Source organism: Eptatretus burgeri, chromosome 17 (genome assembly GCF_056783735.1).
Source record: "Eptatretus burgeri isolate ZD-2024b chromosome 17, Ebu_testis_v1, whole genome shotgun sequence".
NCBI lineage: Eukaryota > Metazoa > Chordata > Myxini > Myxiniformes > Myxinidae > Eptatretus > Eptatretus burgeri.
Genome location: NC_140977.1, coordinates 22,923,732 through 22,938,196, shown reverse-complemented (window position 1 = coordinate 22,938,196; position 14,465 = coordinate 22,923,732). Strand labels below are relative to the sequence as shown.

The window sequence follows — 14,465 nt, the reverse complement described above, 5'->3', positions numbered from 1 at the left end:
TGGGGTGGGAACGGGGCCCCCCTTTTCGCACTATCTCAGCACGGGGGGAAAAAAGGGGGGGAAAGGGGGGAATTGTTGATGCTCTGGGGAAAGAGGATAGCTGGCTTGCTTGGGTCACGCGACGAGCGATTCCACTGCGAGCTCGTCGCCGACTTCCTTGCCTCGGATCCGAGCTATTCGGTCTCTTCCCCAATTCTCCTCAGCCGACTGCAGCAAACCACCTGTACGCCCTCGCCTCCCGACTCACTCCCCGCTCCTCCAAGGCCGACTGCGCTCAAACAGACTCGACCGCGCTCCAGGCTTCCTCTCTCTGCAGCTCCCCGACATACTCTGAACCCCGACAGACTGCGAACCCCGACAGACTGCGAACCCCGACAGACTGCGAGCTCCACTCGGCTCTCCGACCTCTCCAGACTGACTCTTCTCTCCAAACCCGACTTGACTGCCAAATTCGCCCCGCGCTCGGCGCGTTATAGGCTGGCAGGAGAACCCATATGCAAATTTCTGGATCAGAACGAGCTCGGGGGTGGAGCCACGCTCGCTCATTGGACGGAGGAAAAGGGGCGTGAGTCTCCCCCAATCCGAGAATTTGCATATCCCGATTCTACTCCGACGTGCCTGGAGGCAGGGCCAAACCCGCCCCGCGCTTGCTGATTGGACGGATCAGAAGTGGGCGTGTATCATTCCTGATCCGAATTCTCCTCGGAAAGGCCGCACTTTGCACTCGCGGTTCGGCGTGCGTCCCGTACGAGGCCAGGACAGCCTGACGCTCGGCGTTCACAAGTGGTGCGGGAATGGCCGCAGAAGGAGAGGTGAAGGTGGTGGAGGGTTTATTGTGGTGGTTTATGGCCATGGCGACGTTTGGAATGGCGGTGATGCGATGTTTGCGGGAGCGAGTTGTGAAGGTAAAGGTCGTGGCTGTTGGCGTTGTTGTTCTTGTGAAGCGGCGTTGCGGTTGGTGGTTGTTGTGTGATGGCGGTTGAGACGTGGTTGGTTCAAAATAAAGATAGAACAGAAAAACGACTATCTCAAAGCGTCGCAGCCTGAATGAATCACATTTATTCCCTATAAACAACGGGTTTGGGGCTAACTACACATGTACTTACAGAGATATCTCACCTACGGGACCTGAATGGTGGTTTGCGAATTTCCTCAACCGCAACAATATATACATATATATATATATATATATATATATATATATATATATATATATATATATATATATATATATATATATATATATATATATATATATCGGTTTTCGCCCCATCACTCAATGGTAAAGAATCAGTTAAAAATTCGAGTAGTCGGATCCAGTTCTGGATCTTCACCAAAAGCTTGTCATATAACGAACCTGTCCACAAAATTGAATCCAGATCCATCAACAACTTTTTGAGATATCCGGTAAACAAACAGACAGAAAGGGGTGAAAACATAACCGACCTCCTTCACCTACGGTGGCGGAGGTAATAAAATAATAAAAGGGAAATCAAATAATTCAATAGGCACAAGTTGGAACACACACCACAATACACCACCATAAAATTGAAAGACCAATTTGGAGGCAAAAGCAGAAGGTAGTTCCACTCAGGCCATTGGGCCAATCAAGGGCTGCACAATGGTTGCCAGCCTATGGTTATTTGTCCATGCTCTATCGTCTTAAATGCGGAACGTTGAGCAAGGAAGCAGCGCGTACCATTTCAAAGTCTTTGGTACGACTCGGCCGGGATTCGAACCGCTGACCTCAAAACAGACGCTGGAACCATTAATGCCACCGAATCTTCTTCCCCATCTGAACACTTATCTCAGGATGCTGTGACCACAAGTTTATGACATTATGTACTGGTTTGTCCTCGTCTCGTTATCAATGTGAAAATATAGTGACATGAGCAGATGCAACAATAACGCACACACACCTTGATTGTTTGTGAATATATATATATATATATATATATATATATATATATATATATATATATATATATATATATATATATATATATATATATATATTTTAAATGAAATAACACAAAAACATTTGGCCATCCAACTTTCTATTTTCAACAGTGGAAACCAAGATAGGCCCAAATGCATTCCCTAATCATTACAAACTGAACTGTCAAAAAGGTCCGAAGAATTCGTTCCAGCCAGAACATAGACAGCACCTCTGAGCATCACCCATCACTTATCCGCGGAGGTTGGGAATTGCAAGAATGACAGGAACTGCACGATCAAAATCGTATTACTGTGCTTACACAAAACCCAATAAGCAACATGAGTGCTGCCATTTATCTGGTCATGCATGACACAAGATAGACATATTCATCTATTTGCCAGTGCAGGCTCGCAAAAAGCGAGCCGACGACACAGACTAGAGAGCTTAAGGTTACTTAAAACCAAAAGGTATTCTGAATCAGGCAAGCTGATCAAGTAATAGGCTGTGGAATACTTAAATTCAGAAAGGGTAATAACATGTAGAACTGGAATAGCACTCGGTAGACGGTTAAAATGGTGACCTCCGACAGGCTGAACAATTTACCTTGTATCCTACCAATAGGCTGGATCTGGAACCGGACCTGAACCAAAATCTAATTGGCTTGTTCTTGTCACCAAACAAACGAATCCACCAAGTTTTGTCTGAATCCATTCATAACTTCTTGAGACATCGTGCTACATATAGTTTTTGGCCCCATCTCCCAATGGTGAAGAATCGCTTTAAAAAAGTTATAGTGCCGGATCTTCACCAAAATCGAATCATTTCGTCCTTGTGACACACCCAACCTGTCCACAAAGTTACATCCTAATCCATCCACAACTTTTTGAGATATCCTGCTCACAGACAGACAGACAGACAAACAAACAGGTGTGAAAACAAACTCAGTCTACCTTCGGTGGCAGAGGTAAAAAAGTGCAGGAGGTGAAATTTTTTTTTACCATGGAATGGTCTTCACACTTGAAGACCAATCTCAGACTATAGCATTTCCCAACTGCACATGATTACTTTAAAATTTAAAATGCAAACACAGTGGACGATTGGCTTCAGAATTCCTCTGCATGACATACTCCATAACGTAGTGCTCGCAAAATACGGAGATAAGAGCAAATAGCATGTAACGTTATCCGATCCACAAATTACCTTAAAATGCTTCATTTATATAAACATCAACAACACTCTTCACAGAGCTGCCAAAGCAGTCTCTCGGCCATGCAAGTGCAGGGTGGTTTGTCATCGCCTTCGCGGCGAGAATTTGCCGTTTGTCCGCCGTTCCCGAGATGACCTGCCTACGCTTTGCAAAAGAGACCACAGGATCTTTAACGTCCACCTCCAGCTTGTCATCCTTCGGACGACCGACCCTAAGTGTGAAACACCAGGGCGGTAGTTTAGAGCTAAGTCAATAGCCTCTAACCTGCGTTAGATGGTTCAAAGTTGAGTGCACATACCTTCAAGGTATCACGGAGGATGGCACAATGCGAGAACAACGGTAATATAGTAAAACCAGTGAAATGAATGAAAAGTCTACGTAGCAGTTTGTAAAAGGTATACAACGTGTATCGGTATAGCACTGCAGGATAGTTTGAGAGAAATGCTTACTCATCCCTGAGCTGTCTAACCTGGGTGGGAATCTCGACCCAGTCATGAACTGTCGACACAGTGTCGTGCTAAAGACTTCGTAAATGGTACGTGCTGCTTTCTTCCTTAACGCTCAGCATTTAAAGAGACTATAGCAAGGACAAACAACGTAAGCTCGTAAATATAGCACAGGCTTGATGTGCCCAACGGCCTCCACCTTTGATCAAGTTCCTTGTGAGGGTTCTTCTTCCTCTTCTTCTTCTTCTGGATGCAGCACGTGGCTATGGACAATATCATTTTGCTGGGGGCACAGCTGTACCTCTGATGCAGTGCCCCCTTGTAGATTAGATCAGGAATCAATTTGTTCACAAAGCAGGCAATAAGTCACCCGACTCTTTGCGAAGGACACCGCGAGATCTTTAACATCCAGCAACTCATGCCAGTTCAACGTCCATCCGAGGGACGCTTCTTCGTCCTGCACGCGGAACAGTGAAACATGTCATCGTGAAGCAAAAAAATAATAATAATCGATTAATAAACTACTCCTCAAGCGTTGTGTGCAAGCGTCGGTGGGAAGGTAAGTCTCTGAAACGTTCCTTCAACCTCTTGTAGTACACGATAGATCAATCTCATGCGATCGATTGCAGGTGTCTGTCCTCCAGCATTTCTTACATTTGAAGGATTAGTGACACGATCAGCACGATCACTCATACAGTACATTGCTGCCATTCCATCAATGGGTATTGTCCACTGTAACCGACGTGACGATTGTACACCAGGACACAGGTAATAGCAATATATCGCCGGCAGCCTCAATGACTTATTATTGCCGAAATCACTTTCAGCCGAACGTCAGCACTGGCCACCAGGTTCGTGAAAGACCTGGGAATAAATAAATATATATACATATACATACATACTGCACTTTCCCCCTTCAAAGGAGTGCACGACAAGTGGAGAGAGAGAGACAGGGAGACACAGAGAGAGACAACATGCAGAGTACAAAAATACCTTCACTCGCACCATCTGCGACGAGCTCGTGTTAAATGTAGGTTTGTTATGGAAAAGCAAATAACACACACACACACACACACACACACACACACACACACACACACACACACACACACACACACACACACACACACACACACACACACACACACACACCGACACACACACACACACCGACACGTACACACAGCAAAACAATGCCTGTCAAGCCGTACACACATATGTACATATAACGTAGTCTCTCCCTCTCTCTCACCGTAATGGCGACTGCCAGACGAGAAATAAAACACAGCGCTCGTTCCGATTCCTTCCCCTCAATATTCCCGCGATCCCGACACGACCGGGTCAACGAAGCACTGAGGGAAAGAATGAAGAGAGAAAAACGAAGGACAGCTACGAGGATAAATAAATAAATAAATAAATGTAGTGACACCGAGAACTACCCTCACATTGGTTTTGTGTTGAAGGAGAGAGAATCGCCGGCTCGACGACGACGACGAACGATTTTTACCTCAATCAGCTGGTGTTTCCTTTACTCTTCTTCTTCTTCTTTTTTGTGTGTTTATCTCGACTTATTCGGATCTCTCACCTCAACACTCCCCCATCTTCCTCTTCTTTCAGTCTTTCTTTCTCGTCTCAAGGCCAATTTCACGCCCACACGACTTCCTTCGTTCTTGCTCCGCTCGTTCCGTCATTCGACGCAATTACGTGTCGACACGAAAAGGGGGGAGGGGTAGAGGAGGGGACGGGGGAACGTTGGGCCCATCACGACTGTGTCACTACCCTGTCGCATTCTCAGAACAGATTTGTCCGTTGTCCGCGGTCTTTGGATCCGGTTATTTATTACCCTCGACAGACGAGAGGGTATTTATTGTATTTCGATCCGTTTGTTTGTCCGCACAGAACGTGAGCATGTGTATGAATTACATCGGACCCTTAAGAACCCCCAAGACCCTTTAAGACAACGAAAACACTTTGCAACCCCAAGACCCATTAAGACAACGAAGACCCAAAAGACACAGAGGACTCAAAAACACCAAAAGACCTCGAGGACCCGAAAGATCCCGAGGATCCATGTGACCTCAAGTACCCAAAAGACATTGAGGCCTAAAACCCTTTGCAAAACCCCTTTATCCCTCAGACCGGCAAGCAGCAGCTCCTTCACTCACTGCAGATCTGGGTAAAATCACAAGCTGGTCCAAAACGTGGAACATGTCCTTCAATCCGGACAAATCTCACACTCTCACCATGTCTCTCCAAAAGGACCGTTTGGAAACCCCACCATCCACTTTCTCAACAATCCTCTGGAAGAAGTCTTCTTTCAAGCTTCTGGGTCTCACTATCTGCCATGATCTTTCCTTGGAAAGTCACATTTCCAAGCTGGCCTCCAAAGCCAGTCCCCAACTGCAAATCCTCCGTCATGCAAAGTCCTTCTCGGCCCACCTGAACTCCTGACCACTTACAAAGCTTTTGGCCGCAGCCTGATGGAGTACTGCTCTCCCCTCTGTGCTGGTGCTCCTGCCTCTCACCTTTCTCGGCTTCACGCTGTGGGAAACCAAGGCATTTCGGATCATTGGTATCTCCCGTGATGAAGCTGAGTCTTTGGGTCTGTGTCTGTGTCTGTGTCTGTGTCTGTGTCTGTGTCTGTGTCTGTGTCTGTGTCTGTGTCTGTGTCTGTGTCTGTGTCTGTCTCTCTCTCTCTCTCTCTCTCCCCCCCCCCCCGCAGACAGGTCGGTGGTCTTTCTGTCTTCTACCGTCTCCTCTCCGGTCTCGCCCCCCTGCTGTGTCTGCGATTTGTCCCCACCGTATTTCCACACGGCGCTCAAGGTCCACCAACAACCCCCTTCTGGTAAAACTACCAAAATCACGAATCACTGCTCAGCTTCACTCTTTCATTCCTCTTTTTTCCTGCCTTTGGAATAAACTCCCACACTCTATTCAATCCCATTCTTCCCTCCAGGCCTTCAAAACAGCTGTTCACCACCACCTCTTATCATCCCCCATCCAAATCCTCAATCTTTTCTACCCCCGTTAATCCACCCCAAACCCACCTCCTTCAAATTCCTTGCTTTCCTTCCTGAAAGTCCCTGTAGTGTCCATCTTGTTTACCCCGTGATCCCTGCACCATCCCTCTCCCTTCCACAGATCTCCTAATGTCTCTGTTCCCCACTGTTTTGTCCTTCCCTCTCCCGCCCCTCTTGTCTCATGCCGCCCTTGTTGTGCATTGTGTGTTCGCTCTCATACGAGCCTCGACAAGGTATACAAAAAAAAAGGACCCAAAAGACTCTGAAGACCATATAGATCCCATTACACCCTTTCAAACCCTTAGACCTCTAAGATTCTTTAGATCCTCTTCGACCCTTCGACTCCTTTCTACCCTTTAGACATTCACACCTTTCAAACCTTTTAATACCCTGCAGACACCCCTTGACCTTTAGACCATTTTTAGACATTTTAAGACCCTTTAGACCCCTTCAGATAATTCCAACCATTTAGAACTTAAATTACACTCTTTAGACCCCTTAAGACCCTTCAGACCATTTTGACCCTTTCGACCAATTTCGATCTTTCAACCTTTAGAGTTTAGACCTTCAGACCATTTGACCTTAACAACTTTTCAGACCTTTGATCCTTACACATTTGGACCATTTCAGGGGTATAAGTTTTTCAGGGTAGATGGACCATTTCGACCTTTCATCTGCAATCAACAACCTTTCATAAAGTACATCCTTCCATTTATTTGCCACACAAAACAAGTCCTGGTGAGGGTCTGCAATCTCTGATTGCTCTTTCTTGTTTCCTCATGTAATCCAGTCTGTATTTATTTTTAAATTTTTTTTTTAGTCTTTCCGCTTTAATTTTTTATATCAACACAATCACGTAATCATTTAACTTCAGAGTAGAGCCACAAAAAGGAGCGTGAGGTGGTGGTGGTGACGTCATCATCAATGGTTGCCAATGACAACAATTTTAAGGTCCATTTGTCTTATCCCTCGAGTGGAAACACGACATTATTTGCGGATTTAATATGTGAACAAACTTGTGGCTGAACTCCGATTTATTTATTTATTTTCTAAGTCCAGACTTTGGTGTCTGGGAATGGGGATCGAAGGGCGGAATTGGAAACTCGAGCGATGGGTCTTCTGGCCACTGGATATACCTGCATTTGGTTGATCTGAGGAATGAATGAAGTGGTGAATTACAAAACCTCCGTCTGCTCAGTTCAGATGAGGTAAGAGTGGAATGCCAAGAGGAAAGCACGAAGCGGGACACACAGCGACAGGTCACCTCTGGATGGAGTCCTTGGACTGATCGAGCCAAACTCCATGGACAATGCCACTGGTTGGCATTTACCCCTGATGAGTTAAAGGTCATGCTCTCTGAATGGCTCACTTTGCTTAGAAATGCAACATAGCAGAGTGCTCGGAGCGAGAGGGGTTTAAGAGCGACGCAATCGTTCAGCCAAATCTTCAATCGAGTTCAGTCATACACTGGATCTGCGCCATCTTGATTCGCTGGTACTTTTGTCCTTGAGGACATTGTGGATGTTCTTGTGTTTGCCTGGGTGCCTATAGCTGTGCGACTTGTCCAATGTGCACCTGTAGTGGAACTTCCTCTTCAATAATCCTGGGAACACACATCAGGCTGTCAGACTGGACTGCTGTTGAGCTCCCAAGGGATTCAAATGGCCATGGACTTTTGTCGACTCTCAACCAATGCACTCTCATTTGGACTATGTACAAACTGTGAGATGGAAAAGCTAAACCCTCACTCTGTCTTTGCACTCAATAGCCTCTCAATTAGTCAGACACCATTAACAATAACTTAGCACCACAATTGGACAGGTTGTCTCTCAGCTTAAATCGTGGTAAGCTACAGTCCTTGTTTACGTGAAATCCAAGGAAAAGTATTCTATGATTTTGCCGAAGCAGTTTATTGGCCAAGTGTCATGCTGGGTAGATAGCCATCCCTCTCCCAGCAGTAGTTAGGGTAGGAATTTGGAATTTATTCATGGTGCCGACGATAGCTCACCTACTCTTCATGAAAGACCCTGTAGGATCTTTAATCAATTAATGCTGGCAGATGGGACGCCTAGTTTAACAGATGGGATGTCCAGGACGGCACGCACATTGATGAACAGTTTATAGCTCGGCCGGGCTTTGAACCCAGGGAAGATGGCTTCGAGAGGAGTGTGCATCCCTCTAATCTAGGCCATCCTATCAGCCCAATTCATCAAGAATGTCAGACATGTTTCGTCTCGACCTTGTGCAAATACATCATGAGATCAGATGGCCTTTGGGGACGCCACCATATTGGCGATCAAGCTGACTTTGGCGATAAAGCTATGGCCGTTACATTACAGTGTTGTTGAAGAATAAACACTGTCAGAATCAGGCAGTCACCTTTACAAAATATTTTCAAACCCTCGATTATGTTGCAAAAAGATTTGTATTTAAAATATATCATGGGTTGGGCCAATCACTTTCACATCGCAGACAGGTCGGTGGTCTCTGTCTTCTACTGCTTCCTTTCTGGTCTCGCACCCTCTGTTCTTTCTGTGCTCTGTCCCTTCCCTCCCCCCAGGTTTCTGCAGGGCTCACACGGTCCACCAGCAACCCCCTTCTGGTGAAACTCCCAAAATCCAGAATCACTGCTCACCTCTAAATCCACTCATTTGTTTCTCTTCTTTTTTTCTCAACAGTGGAACCAACTTCCACATTCTCTTCATTCCAGGTCTTCAACACAGTTGTTACCCACCATTCCAGATCATAACCCATCCGAAACTATGATATTATATACCCTCCCCTTTCTAAATTTCCTGTTTTCCCTTCCTGAGAGTTGGCTTCTGCATCCATCCTCCCATGCCCCTCATTTCTCCAAGTGTTCCTCTCTTTGACTGCTTTTTGCAGTGCTCTCATCCACTCCACGTACTATAGAAAGCCAATTGGGTACCTGCCGGTGGAACCTGACACCAACTCGAAACCCACCTGCAGAGACGACATAGTTTTACTAAAAGGCACACTAGACTGGGAGCCCAGGCCTGCAAAGAAGTTCCTGTGTCCTCATATAGATAATATAAATACAATGGTCGGCTTGGACCACGCTTTGCAAAATCCTCGTCCATCCCAGGTGCTATACTTAGCCACTCGTAGGGCCTGCTGCTCAATTAGCATTAGGTATGGTCTCATTCTCACCTTTCAAACAATGTTTCTTTGCTTTTTTTAAATTATGTTTTCAGACTGATGGACGATTTTGGCTCCCAATTTTCATACTCGATGATGGAAGCGTCACGCAGCAACTTGTCGTCTTGGTGATCATGGGTTTCGGTAAACAATCAAAGTTCATGGCATAATTATATGGTTTGATGACACAAATTCACCTGTACTTACTGTCTCCAACAAATTCTCTGACCTGTGAAGATACTTCCTGTATATCATGCACATGTTTAAACCTAACTGAAGCCAAGGGGCCGGCTACACAATCGCAGTAGCTTCACGGGTCAAATAATTGCTCATTTGTGCTCCTTTCGGGTCTTGCATCCTCTTCTCTTTCTGTGATTTGTCCCCCCCCCCCCCAAGGTTTCTGCAGGACATATATGGATATATGGTCCACCATCAACCCCCTTCTGGTGAAACTGCCAAAATTCAGCATCACTGCTCAACTCCACTCATTCGTTCTTGTTTTTTTCCCACCTGTAGAATCAGCTTCCAAATCATCTTCAATCTCATTCTTCCCTCCAAGTCTTCAAGATAGCTGCTCACCACCATCTCACATCACCTCCAATCCAAAACAATGATTTTTTTTTAACTTTTGTTAACACTACCCAAATCCCCTCCTAAATTTCCACTTTTTCCTCTTTACAGTTTCCTTCTCCGTACATGCACGTTTTGCGTCCTGTGTTTGTGTGTTACATCCTGATCTGTTCAGTGTACTAGCTCTTCCACAAGACTGGACTATCTGCACAAAAAAATATTTAAGGAACACAGTATAAATTCTGAGATCATTTGGATCATTCACAAGAGTCAAAAGACCTCCAGTCCAGTTTGAAAAGGATGTCTGTGTACAACAAACAAATCCCCTTCACGTTCTTTTACAGTGTCAAACCTCTCCTTGTCAGCACCCTCACCCCACATCCTTCCAAATCAGCCCCTTCTACGCATCCCCCCTTTGTCCACCCACTCCAAGCCTCCCCCTTGTCTACCCACTATCGCCCCCCCCACCTTTCAGCTGACAAGGTGGAGGTTTTTTTTTGTGCCCATGACCTGACCCTGGGTACCCCCGGAAAGTTTGTAAAATTTGGACATTGGCCCAGCCGTTTTTTTTTTCGATGATTTTCACGACCTTTTAGTCCGGGAGCCAACCTGTGTACGAGGCTGTTTTAGGGTTGGACCTTACAGCCTCTGCTATAAAATTTTACACCCCCAGGATGTTTAGATATATGTTTGCAGTTCATGAAAACCAATGTTGGCAATTCATAAGCTCTTGCGAAAAATTTTGGCGGCCGTTTTTGTTTGAGGAAGATTTGAAAAATTTGATAAAACAGCAATTGTCAATAATATTTCTAAAAAAATTAAAAAATCACATTCATTAAAAATAAATGTGAACTAAATGTAAGAATTCAATCAGTGCATTGTAAAATGACAAAAAAAAATTGCCTTTGTGAAAGTAAACCTCGTAAAAGTACATAATTTTGTGAAAAATGCCTTAAAAATAACGTTTTTGGAAGATGGCCTTTAGAACTTTTCTTATCATAGGCAGATGCTGCATTAGAATACTAATTTCTCTTAATGTGATATGAACATGGTATCCATGGCTAATTAAAACAGCAAATTTGATTGAGTTCTATCAATTTTTAAAGAGAAAATTAACATTTTTGTCAACCAAAGTTACCCCTACCCCCAAAATCCTCTTACTCTATTGAACACAGTTCGGTTAAGGTTTGCTGGATCCAGGTTGGGTACTTCACAGTTCACTCTTCCAAAGGAAAATTCAATGGTGTTTGGAGTGACATGGCCCTGGAGCAGACATACAACAATGAAGGGAAGACATCTCTGTTCAAACGCATATCTCAGGCACCAGCTGCTCGAGATAAATATGTGAAAACAGCACCATTTCTCACAGCTGTATCAGAGAACATAAAGTCTATGGCTAATCTAGGCCAACAGGAATCTACTCATCATGGAGAAACACAGAAGCAGGCAACAGAAGAACATATGCATGTTGAGGAGATCAAGAAAGTGATATGCCAGCAGATGATAAACCCATTCCAGTGTAACAACCAAGTGGTTCTGCTCAATAGAGCAACTAGTGAGAAGGCTGCTTCAAAAGACTTGGTCCATGCTCAAGCTAAGGGCATGGAAGCCATTATGAAAGTAGAAGAGGTGGTCTCTATTAAGATTGAACCACTGAAGCTGGTAACTTTCTCCTCACAGAAGAAATCAAAACCATCAAGGAAACAGAGTTTAATCAGGATCTATCAAGATGAGACTGCAACTACACGTGTGCTGTGTTTCTATCGAGATGCCGACCCAGTCACAAGACAGATTGCATTTTCCCATGAGTGGACAGACTATCCATCATCCCTGTTTGAGGTTGATCCACGCTTAGCACAGGGGGTTGTAATGCGCAAAGGCAACGAGTCTGATTTCGTGGCAGTGCTAATTGCTGAAGCTGAGCAGGATGTTGTTTTACAGCTGCCATCATTACCACAGAGTGACCTATACACAGTTTATCTGGTAGACACAATGGCATTTGTAAATAAATACCAAAAAATGGGTGCGAAAACATTTGGTGAACTTCCCCAGCTGTATCTTCGCAAGCAGGTGTATCCTGCAGTTGAAACCTGAAATGTGCAACTGTGTCAACATCATTGGTGATCAGTATGATTTTGATGATAGCCATACTTTGAAGGGTGATGAGCAGCAGAGGAGAAACCAGACAGACCAGGCAAGACAATTCTCACCATCCAAGAGTCTAGAAATTCCGGACTGGAATTTATTCATGAAGAATCCAAGAAATAAAGGAAATCTTCAGAACTTCATTGGCACTTCCCTTTGTGAGAGTTCTGAAGCTATTCCGGATGGAGTGACCATCATTCTTGGTAGTATGATGGAAAACAAAGGTCACACTCTTTCCATCACATCAGCATCAAGTTCAGTTCTGGACTTACCTTGTGAAGAACATGAAGAGGCAGACACAAGGATTATTGCTCATCTTGCGTATTGTGTGGAATATCTTGATCACCATCGAGCTGTTGTGCATGCAACAGATACAGACATAATTATGCTGTGTATATATCACTTCTGCTGCTTGAACACATTGCAAGAACTCTGGATACAACGGCAGAATCAATACCTACCTATTCATGAGCTGGTAGAAGTGTTGAGCAAGAAGTACCAGAAAATCCTCTTGATGTCGCAGCTACACTTCTGTGCACATATGTGTTGTGTGGATGTGACACAGTGAGCTACCCATTCAGAAGGGGAAAAGAAGAGGTCAGGTCAGGTATGGGAGCATGTGCCAGAACAGCGCGTCGCTGCGTCCACTTTCCGCCGGTACTCCAGGGGCCTCCGTCTGGCCATCCCCCAGGCAGATGCCAGGCCCATCCCCATCTCCTTGAGATGATGGTCAACCTGCTGCAACCATGAGGCACGTGGTCGGCCCACTGGCCTCCCACTCATGAGACTCCCTCGCTGAGAGAATCTGGTGAGCAGGATCAGCGTCAGGAAAACGAGCCACATGTCCATACAGCCGCAGCTGACGCTCACGGACTATGCAGGTAACAAATCTCATCCGAGTCTCTCTCAGCAACCGCTCGTTGGACACAAAATCCGACCAGCGATAGCCAAGGATTCTCCGAAGAGACCTGGTACCAAAGGAATTAAGTCTCCGTCTCAGATCCTTGGTCAAAGTCCAAGTCTCGCACCCATAGAGCAAGACTGGAAGTACCAAGGACCTGAAGACTCAGACTTTCGTCCTCCCGCACAGGTACCGGCAGCGCCACACCCCATGATCCAGTGAATCCATGACTCCCCAGGCCCGACCCAGACGTCTATTGACCTCCGGCTCACAACCTGCGGAGACATGAATATCACTGCCAAGGTAAGTGAATCTCTCCACGACCTCAACATCCTCACCACAAACAGACACAGACGGGACAGCAGCATCCAAGATGTCACCGAAAGCCTGGATCTTAGTTTTGACCCAAGAAATCCGTAATCCCAACGGCTCCGACTCCTCATTCAGCACCTCGAGGGCCCCCAAGAGGATGTCTAAAGTCTCCGCAAAGATGACTGCATCATCTGCAAAATCAAGGTCTGAGATCTTGACATTGCCAAACGATGCACCGCAACTTGATCTCTCCGACATCCTCCCTAGAATCCAGTCCATACAAGTGCTGAAAAGTGTGGGGGCAAGTACACATCCCTGACGAACTCCAGTAACAACTGGAAATAAGTCAGAGATGGTACCACCACACTTCACAGCACTCTCAGTACCAGAGTAGAGTTCAGACATCAGATCGATCAGTTTCGGTGGCACCCCACGAAGACCAAGAATCCTCCAGAGGACATCCCGATTCACTGAATCGAACGCTTTACAGAGATCAACATAGGCTGCAAGCAGCCCCTGCCGAAACTCTCGTCTGTGTTCGGTGAGGACACGAAGTGCAAGGATACGGTCAATCGTTGACCTCTTTGGTGTAAAGCCTGACTGCTCTGGACGCTGGTGCTCAAGCAGATGGTGGCAAACCCTATCAAGAATTATCCGAGCAAAGACCTTGCCCGGCACTGAGAGCAGCGTCACCCCTCGGTAGTTTTTGCAGTCTTGGCGATCACCCTTCCCTTTCCAGAGAGGGACAACAAGGCCCCTCTTCCAG

At 45.6% G+C, this 14,465-nt stretch overlaps 1 protein-coding gene across 10 annotated transcripts in view; it reads right to left on the bottom strand.

Moving 5' to 3' along the window:
• LOC147009546 (protein 4.1-like) overlaps positions 1-14,465 on the bottom strand; it is a 124,417-nt gene that overhangs the window by 93,843 nt on the left and 16,109 nt on the right. For 3 of the 10 annotated variants that reach the window (XM_085861250.1, XM_085861257.1, XM_085861256.1), the window contains exons 1-2: positions 5,100-5,297; positions 4,845-4,944 (exon numbers count right to left, since the gene is read on the bottom strand). The exons of 1 other annotated variant lie outside the window; for it this stretch is intronic. The gene's annotated coding sequence lies outside the window, so the exon portion shown is untranslated. Of the gene's footprint in view, positions 1-4,844; positions 4,945-5,037; positions 5,319-14,465 lie in introns of those variants that run through there. 6 more of the 10 variants (XM_085861258.1, XM_085861259.1, XM_085861252.1 and 3 more) reach the window with 5 other exon arrangements.